At 35.3% G+C, this 10,087-nt stretch overlaps 1 protein-coding gene across 11 annotated transcripts in view; it reads left to right on the forward strand.

The window, feature by feature from the left end:
* The window catches only part of LOC106878180 (uncharacterized), a 174,402-nt gene that overhangs the window by 109,467 nt on the left and 54,848 nt on the right, over positions 1–10,087 (forward strand). The window contains exon 2 of one of the 11 annotated variants that reach the window (XM_052974741.1): positions 3,066–3,141. The exons of 9 other annotated variants lie outside the window; for them this stretch is intronic. The gene's annotated coding sequence lies outside the window, so the exon portion shown is untranslated. Of the gene's footprint in view, positions 1–2,943; positions 3,142–10,087 lie in introns of those variants that run through there. One more of the 11 variants, XM_052974739.1, reaches the window with a different exon arrangement.

A 10,087-nucleotide genomic window follows, 5' to 3' on the forward strand; every position in this document is an offset into this window, starting at 1 on the left:
ACATCTCTTGGAAATGGTCGATTGATTTTCGTATCCCTTACCAAAGTAATCTTACATCTGATGAAAAAAGTAAATTTTCTAAAACATTTTTTCTTATATTGAACTACATAGCACTCATCGTTCTAGCGTACATTATTCTTTTTTCTTATATTGTTCAGACGGAATTTATCTAGGTAGATTTTCTACAGCCGGATGCCCATCCTGCCACCAATCCACACCTGCTTCCGGGCAAGGTAATATTTCTCTATGGCTAAGGCGGCGAGCTGGCAGAAACGTTAACACACCGGGCGAAATGCTTAGCGGTACTTCGTCTGCCGTTACGTTCTGAGTTCAAATTCCGCCGAGGTCGACTTTGCCTTTCATCCTTTCAGGGTCGATAAGTTAAGTACCAGTTGCGTACTGGAGTCGGTCTAATCGACTGGCTCCTTCCTACAAAATTTCAAGCCTTGTACCTAGGGTAGAAAAGAATATTTCTCAATGGCTAGACCTATTTTCACAGAATATTGGCAATTGATGACACCTGCATGAGAGTAATACTCATTTACAACTATCACATGATTCCGTGACAAGAGACACACACACACATACACAACAGGTTCCTTTCAATTTCCTTTTGCTAAGCCAGACGTAAACAAATACCAGTTGTCAAGTGGACGTGGGTGAGGAACAAATGCACACGTGCGATATATGATGGGCTTCCTCACAGTTTCCATCATCGTACATCCGTTTTCCATGCTGGCATGGGATAGACGGTTTGACTGGAGCTGGTACGACAGAGCTGCACCAAGCTCCAGTCAGTTTGGGCTTGGTTTCTATGGCTGGCTGCTCTTCCTAATGCCAACCACTCTACAGAGTGTATTGGGTGCCTTTTACATGTTATTGGCAGTCTACCAAAGGCATTAGTTGACCTTGGGCTATAGTAGAAAACACCCATTGTGATGTGCAGTGGGACTGAACCTGAGTCTGTATGGTTGCAAACTGAGCTTCTTAACCACACAGCCATACTTATGGATTTATGATCCATTTTTCTGAAATCTTCATGTCTGCTGCAGCAAAATAGATCCCAAACGATTTTGACAGAATTTCTCCAATAAGCCAGTTTCCTTATGCCCAGTAAGAGTTACGAGTCCAGCATCATTAAACCATTTCTTCAAGTGAAGAGAAATTTAAGAAGTTATTTCTTTCTATGTTTCCACAACATAGAAGGACATTTTTTTTTAAGCCATTTCATTTTACAGTTGCCCATTAATATTCTTCCTTTGTATTATCACAGGCTTGGCTGTGTGGTTAAAGAGCTTGCTTTGCAACCATGTGCTTACGGGTTCAGTTCCACTGCATGGCACCTTGGACATGTCTTCTTCTATAGCCCTGCGACCAACCAATGCTTTGTGAGTGAATTTGCTAGACAGAAACTGTGTGGAAGCCCATCATATATATATATATATATATATATATATATATATATATATATATAGGTAGGTCCCTCACTACCACTTGACAACAAGAGTTGGTTTGTTTACAACCTTGTAACTTATTGGTTTGGCAAGAACCAACAGTAGTAGTACCAGCCTTGAAAATAATTGGTTTAAAAATGAACTGAGATGTTGGATGGATAATGCCTGGAGCATCAGATGCATTTGTGTGTGTGTGTGTGTGTGTGTTTAACCAGCTAACTAGAAATAAGTATACTAGTTATTATTTAATGTTTGCTTTCCATGCTGGTATGGGTTGGACAGTTTGACTGAGAACTGGCAAACCAGGAGGCTGCACCTGATTTAGCAAGGTTTCTACAGATGGATGCCCTTAACGCCAATCACTCTGAGAGTGTAGTAGGTGCTTTTTACATGCCACCAGCATGGGAACCAGTCAGGCACCACTGGTATTGGCCATGCTTGACTGGTGCTTTTTTATGTACCAGTCAGGCAGCACTGGCATTAGCCATGCTTGAATGGTGCTTTTACATGCCACTGGCACAGGTGCCAGTCAGGCAGCAAGGCCATCGGCCACACTTGAATGGTGCTTTTTTACATGCCTGGCATCAGCTGAGGATAACAAAAGTGCAGGGTGTCTATCAGCCAATGACTAAAACTTTCATTGGCTTTTGATATTCCATGATCAGCCGAATATGATAGTTTTGCTATGTACTTCTATTTTAGAGGTTTCTCTATTCATTGGTTGGTAGAAGTTAAATTAACCTGAATTCTTAGATTTATACGGGTCAACCACCAACATGCAGTTGCAACGTAAAACTACTTCCTTGTTAGGTAAATGAATTTTTTTTTTCCTTTAGTCTGCCAATCCTCTAACTTCAGCAGCACCAATTAGGCCAGCTTCATGTCATAAGCTAAAATAGACACACTTTGTGTTCTATACAGTGAAGTACTGTTTCTCAGAGTATACAGTGGTAAACAATATTTGGTGAACCCTTCAAAAACCATTCTAATTCCGTGGGGGTGGGGAGTGGGATCAGTATATATGCGCACAATATTGGAAATTTATACACTACACAGTAACAAAATTACAGAAAATGTTATAGAGTACGTGTAACTATGTAAAATTTTAAAATAGGTAAAAATTGTTAATAATTTAACTCATTTGTCGTAAATAAGATTTAGCGTGATCTAGCGGAAGGTAGAGGTGATGTAATTATACGTCGTTAGAACAATGATGCTCTACTGGACCATGTCATATATTTGTAGATGTTTGAAAGGACTAAGTTAACAGCAGGTGTGTGTTACCAATATCATCAGCAATGTTGGGCCAAATTAGTGTGAAGAATGTTCTGTTTCTGTTGTTTACGTTTTTTTTTTTTTGACACTGCTTAGTCTTTAAACATTTAGATTTTTCTCGCCAAATGTAATGCTTATTTATTCACATTGTTTTGAATTAATTATGCTTAAAGAAGGTTATCAATAAATATTTGTAACTAACTTTTTACATGCAGACATGAAATTTTGTCAGCAGATACCAATGATTCACAATTATTTATTTTCCATAAAATTGGTGATGTATATTGTTGTTGTGCTGCTTGACCACATCACCATGATATTTCAAACGGCATTCAGAAGTCTTCTTTACTTTCACTATTAAAATACTCCTCTTCACTTAGTGGAAATTCAGAAATGTACGAGTCTTCTGAAAGTAAGCCATTGTTGTTTGTTTGTTTTTATTATTATTATTATTATACAATTTGTAAGTCTTCAAATGTAAATCCTTCCAATTTGGAATTGTCACCTGCTGAAACCATATTGGTAAGTTACAAGATGCTGCAAGATAGAGCTGTTTCTGCCTAAATACAGTTGTGAAATTTTCAACAGCATGTGTGTTTTTTTTTTTCTTTCAACATTTCAAGTTGAGATTAATTTTTTCGTAGTTACCAATATGGCTTCAGCAGGTATTTATAATTCTGATTTGGAAGGATTTACACTTGAAGACTTATAAAATATAAAAGAAAAAGAAGAAAATAAGTGACATGTCTTCAAATGAATTAGACAAATGTTTCTGAATACTTTCATTTTATTAACCTTTAACCCTTTCTGTTACCATATTTCTGTTGAAATCATTAGCTTTATTGCAATTCATTTTAACAGCAATGAAAAATTTAGTAAATAACTGCTGTTATTTAGTTGGTGTTTGGTGCATAACACACAATTTTGGTAGAATTTAGATCAGTTCAAAGCCAGAAGTTAGTATTATAGAACAAGGAGCTTTTTTTAATAGTCATTATTTTTTGTTCTCCTGTAGCATTTTTGCATATTACTTGACTATGTCATTTTGTCCAACATTCTGAGTTTTAACTCACTTTACTCTCTCTTCCCAGTTTGTACCTTCTGTGGATGTTCCCCATACATAGCTGGTCTGAATGCTCGCTACACAGTGGACTCGTCTGTTAATGACACTCGGTAGTCAGGTGATGGTGTTAAACTGTGCAACAGATTAAGTCAGCTCTCTAAGTTGAAATCTATAGTATTTGAACTAGAATGCAAGGAGCAGAAATAAATGCCACATGGTATTTTGACCAACACTCCAACAACAATTGAAGGCTCTAGAGAACAAAATAGTGGCATTAACATGTGCATTACATGCAGAAACTATTGTATTAGAAAGAGAGACAGTAGTGAGTGAGAGTGTGTGGTTATTGAGTATTAGTAAGTGAAGGTTTACTGAAGAAGACCATTTTATCATGGGTCTATGTTTGTGCATGCTCTGTCTTTATGTTTATTAGCTGAATTCTAGAGAAGGTGATGCCAGAACTTTATAAAGACATGTTTTCAAGCCAGAAGGAGGTAATGCTGAGTTTTGTAGTAAATTCAAGTGTTGTTTAATAGTAATAAGAACACAAGTAGAACAAGGAAATCTATTAGAGAAAATGAGTTAAATAAATTCAGAACAAAAGGAAAAAAAAGAAAGAGAAGGCAAAAAAAATAGGTCAGTGATTAAGTTCAACAACTCATCATTGACCTGGATAAATAGCTTTGATTATGATATGGGGCAATGTTAGGGAGTTTTGCTGTGTATTTATTTCAGATAAACACCATTAAGAGGATTATATAGTATGCATAGATGTTTTGTTTTTTTTGCCAGAAAATATTGTTGGTCATTGAAGAATTTTGCATGTTATACAGTTTTTGACTGCAACTCTAAAAACATCAAATTTTTGTATTTGATGCCTCGTCTCGTAACGAGAGAGTTTAGGTTATTAATAGTTGTTGAGTTAGAATAATTATTTGAATTTTGTTCAATTCTTTCCTGAAAGACAGACCACAAGCTCTGTTGTGACTTGTCTTAGAAGAACATTAAGTAAATATTTAGTATTCTTAGTAGAATATTAAATGATATAAACAAAAATGAAGTGGGTGAAAAACATAAATTTTTTTGACGTTGGGCATTATAGAACTATTGAATTTGATATTATTATCACTTTTCTGAAAACTATTTTTGATTATATTTTAACCTTTTAGCATTTAAAATGACCACATCCGGCTAAAATATTCTTCCTGTTTTATGTTCAGTCTGTCCAGATCCAGCCTCTCACACCTACCCTACGGTATTAGTGCCAAAAAATACAGTTGCATAATCAAAAACACAAGGCTACAAGAGAATGCAGGATAAATTCAAAGCAATGTGAATAAATATGTGTTACATGTAATGGAATAAAGGGTTAAATAATTAGCAAAAATTAGTTTGAAGCTGGCATTTCCTTTTATGTTATTTGTACTTTCTTATTTGTTGCTTTCTCAAAAGTTAAGGAACATATCTACTTGATTTCTCTTAACATACTTCAGTGATATTTTTAAATCCTTAAATTGAATTAATTGCTGATAAATTCTTCAGATATGAAGTTTTGAAATTTAAAATCTAAATTTACAACATTACTAATCTGATAAGACTAGTATTCTGGTGTTTCACTAATACATTTGATAACCTGATGTTTTACTCTTCTTGTAGAAAATTATTGCTCTTTAAGACCTTAGAAAATGCAATACTAGGAAAAGATTTTTTTTTAGGAATTTGTTTTGTTCTAATTCATTTGTACCCTCAAATCTCTCAACACACTCTAGACGTAAGTTCTCTCTATCCCAATAAATTTTTGCCTGGTCTGTGACGTTGACATTTGAACTGATATTAAATTTCACAATTCTGTACTAGATGATGTACAGAACAATTTAAACATTGTTGTCTAGACCTTTGAGCTTGACCTGCCCTACTGTAATCCACAAGTGCATTTATTTATTGAGATAAGTTAGTATATATATTTTTGAATAAAAAAAAAAAATAATTAAACAGTCTAGTTCAAGGATCTGCCTTTGATTTTGTGACATATCTGAGATTAAAATGAAAATAATTACAGCACCTCTCACTTGGAAAGTTTGAAAAAACAAAAATTGTTAAAAATTTGAGTAAAAAAATATTGAAGACTGTTACTTTGTTTTATTAACCTTTGACCCTTTTGTTACGATATTTCTGTTGAAATCATTAACCTCATTCCAATTCATTTTGAAGAATTCAGTAAATAACTCCCATTATTAAGCAGGTGTTTGGAGTATAACACAAAATTTTGTTAGAATTTAGATCAGTTTAAAGCTGGAGGTGAGTATTATCGAACCAGGAGCTGTGTTAGGCCAGTTGTGTATCACAAAATTATGAATAACACATTTTATGAATTACTCGAGCATTTATATGGATTTTTCTAAAGCTGTAAATTGTTTTTAGAAATCTGCAATGCACCTAACTAAAGATCTGTGGCACACCAAGACACCCCTCGTGACACACTGTTTGAGAATTACAGGTTTGGTTGAAGGCAACTGAAAGAAGCACATCATGTGTGTGTGTGTGTGTGTGTGTGCCTATATGCCCCCTTCTTGACTTTGCATGCTATTTGCAAACAGGTCACCATCATACAAGAGACATCAAGACATCATTTGTTTGTAATCTCCTTTGAAAATATGTCTGGCCATTTGTGCTGTTCACATGCAAAGAAATAAGGGAGATATTACCTTGTTTAAAAACAAGTCAGGGTTGGTGACAGGAAGAGTATCCAGCTACAGAACATTTGCCGTGACAAATTTTGTCTGACTTGTGCAGACATGCGGCTAAACAAGAGCACATTCTGTACACTTATACCAATCTTTCACCAGGATCATCTCGGTGCAAGTATGATACATGTACTTGTAACACCATATCATCTGGACTCAGTGCCTTCAGTTGATTTCCTGGTTTGGTACTTATCTCTTGTAGATATGGAAGTACATGAAGTTAGCACATTTGTAAGATGACAGTGAAAACATTTGTAAGCATATCCATTGGATCTGTGGCATGATGTCTTTATTTTACCATCCAATGTTATTTCTTGCTTAGTTTGAAAGCAGTAATAGGTAACAACAAAATAAGTCTTGACTTAAATTAATGGTTAACTATTTAATTTTAAAAGAGAATTTTTTTAAATATAGATGTATAGAGAAGGAGAAATGAGGTTATTTGAACTCTGTGCCTTTCTCATGAGCATTAATAATTGATTAGCATGAAGTTAAATTGCTACAATTTCAATCAGCTGCTTTCAGCTCACTAAGAATTTACTTTCACTCTACAGTGCTTTGAGATAAAGTAAATATTGATTTCTAACCATGGTACAGGCAGTTGATTTATAAGGTGCAAGAGAGAGAGAGAGGGAGATGAGATCATGATGCACTACTAATGCCCTTGGAAAATGTGCATGAAATGGTTAAACAGTAATCTAAACTGGTTCACAGCTACTGCTTTTTTATTGAATTCTAGTTTTGAACTTTCTGATTGTAAGCATTAGTCCTTGCAGATGAGACAAATCTTTTGCTAGTAGCTCTGAACCCTAGGTCTGTTGCAAATCACCATACTTTACAGAGCTGATCTCTATTCCTAGTTGCAGTGAATGAAAGAAGGCTCCTTGGGATAGGACATTGTTTTCTTGTAGGAAGATTATCTGTGGTTGGAATTCACTCAAAACCACAAATGAAATTGTTACTGTCACTGTTTAAACTGATCTAGAATTCCCTGAAATATCTTGCTAGATGTAAGTAGTTTCCAGCATTGGGAGTTAAGTTTCTGGGCTGTGCATATACTGTAGTGTCAGTAGCAAGATCTGAGCTGTCATCCTCTCTATCTGAGACTATATTCATTTGGTTATCCTTTACGGTCAGGAAGTGTACATGCAGGGCCCAGTTTGTACATTTGTCACATTGGTCTGCTGGTAATGATGATCATCATTTAGCATCTGCTTTCCATGCTGGCATGGGTTAAATGGTTTGACTGGAACTTGTAAGCTGGAGAGCTGCACCAAGTTCCAGTTTGATTTGGCATGGTTTCTACAGCTGGATGCCCCTCCTAATGCCAACCACTCCAAGAGTGTAATGGGTCCTCTTTACTTTCCTCTGGCAAGGGTGCCAGCTACGTGACACCAACATCAACCACAACTACAATTTCACTTGGCTTGATGAGTCTCCTCAAGCACAGCATTTTACTAGAGATCTTGGTCACTTGTCATTGCCTGATACACCTTATGAAGAGTTCTTTTGCTTGTTCCTTTTTACAGAGTAGCATGAAAATAGATAAAAAAAATTTTTTACTAGACACAAAGCTATTTTTTATTATGTCAGGATGATGGATTATCTAGTTGGTTTGAGTTTATTATGCTGTTGGTACATATAATATCCACTTTTAGATTAACCCTTTAAGCATTCAGATCAGCCCTATGCATCCTCAATACTCTACTTGCTTTTTGTTCAGGTTCAGCCTCTCACACCTACTCTACATTGTCATTCTAAAAATAAACAATCATATCATTGGAATCTCAAAACTATGAGTAATTCAAAGAAATGTGAACACAAGCATTATATTTAACAGAGTAATTTGAGTGCTAAATCATTAGAACATAAAGAGCTAAATGAAATAGTACTAAGTTCAAATCCCACCAAAGCCAACATTGTCTTTTACCCCTTTGGGGGTTGGGTTGGGGCAATAATAAAATAACACTCAAGTACTGGGTTCAATGGTATAGGCTAACACACCTCCCACCCTCAAGATTGCTGGCCTTGTCAATAAGTCAGAACCAGTTAATATATCTGACACCTTGCCAAAAAAGGGCTGAAATTTGGAATCTGTTCTTGCCACATTCCTGGTAATAACATTTGCACTACCCTTCTTTAAATATAGTTCTTGAAAAACAAAATGTAAAAAAAAGTTTGGATTTTTTTTTCTTTGCTAAGATATGGTAAACACGGCAAGTTAAATGTGTCAACCTGCTTAACAAGTCAATGCCTCAAGTTTTCATTGTCATCATTTTTTTGTTTTTCTTTTCTTTTTTATGAACTAATTCTCTTTGATTGACCTTTACAATTCAAGTCACTGTCTACCAGTCTCTCACACGTTACATTCTCTCCTGGAGTTTGCATCATTCATGCTCACTACTTGTCCATACCACTTTAGTCTCGTCCTGCTTAAATGAATGGTTTGTGCTGAAAGTGGAGAATAGGAAAGCTATCATTTCATAAACAGTTTCATTATTATGTAGGAGTTAAAGTGCATGCTGTTAAGTGCTTTTATGTGTGTGTGTGTGGAGAGAGAGAGTTTGGGTTGCATTTTATTCTAATTGCATTAACAATACAGATAAAGTAGGGTACAGTTAATGTCAACAAGGGATTGGGATTGTCAACTTTTTTGTTTTTGTTTAGGGATATCAGGTGATTGGGGATAACATCAGCAAATAACATTATGATATTTTCAATAATCAAGAAAAAAAAAAATTCTGCTAAGTTATGCATTTTTACGTAGGAAATATCGCTTTCAATGCTTCTGGGAGCATTGTTTCTATTTAAATATTTATAGCCTTGTGCAAATTCGAGAAATTAATATATTAAAGATCAGGTTGACTGGCTCTTCAAGCTTCACCTGGCCTTGCTCAACTCGTTATTATTAAAAGTGTTTTCAAATGATATTATTTTAATATGGAAATTAATATTAAAATTTTGATGTATTTGGAATTTAATCTTCTTTAATGCTGCATGGGGTGGAGTCTACCATTCACCTTTAACCATGGGCAACTTGTAGCAAAATGGATTTGACCTTACTTCTGCTCCATCACACTACTAGAAGTCAGTGCCATAGTAATACTAAGGCCATACTACTACTACTACTACTACTGTTGCTTCTTTAATACAGTTAAACCAGGACTATGTATGTTCTGTTCATTTCCTCGAAGTGAAGAGAAACTGTAGCCAAATATTCCATCTAGTGGTGGTAGGGTTTACTGCTTTGGAATTCTGCTGACTTGGCTGTAGAGCAGGGGTTCTCAACCATTTTTTTTTTTATCTATGGACCCCTTTGATTACTATTTTATTTTGGTGGACCCCCATAGCCATTTGATGTTTAAAAACTAGTTTTATAGAGACTGCTTTCAAAATTCCTATTTTGTTTCTCACTTGTGTTGGTTTGAACTCTGTAAAATGTTAGAGAAAGGAATCCAGCTGTTTCTTGCAATACATATCAAACTAAAGTAAACTTTTTTTCAGGGACTTTTAAAATATTGTGGCTCCTCAATTTACTATTTTGTTTGCAT

Source organism: Octopus bimaculoides, chromosome 19 (genome assembly GCF_001194135.2).
Source record: "Octopus bimaculoides isolate UCB-OBI-ISO-001 chromosome 19, ASM119413v2, whole genome shotgun sequence".
Taxonomy (NCBI): domain Eukaryota; kingdom Metazoa; phylum Mollusca; class Cephalopoda; order Octopoda; family Octopodidae; genus Octopus; species Octopus bimaculoides.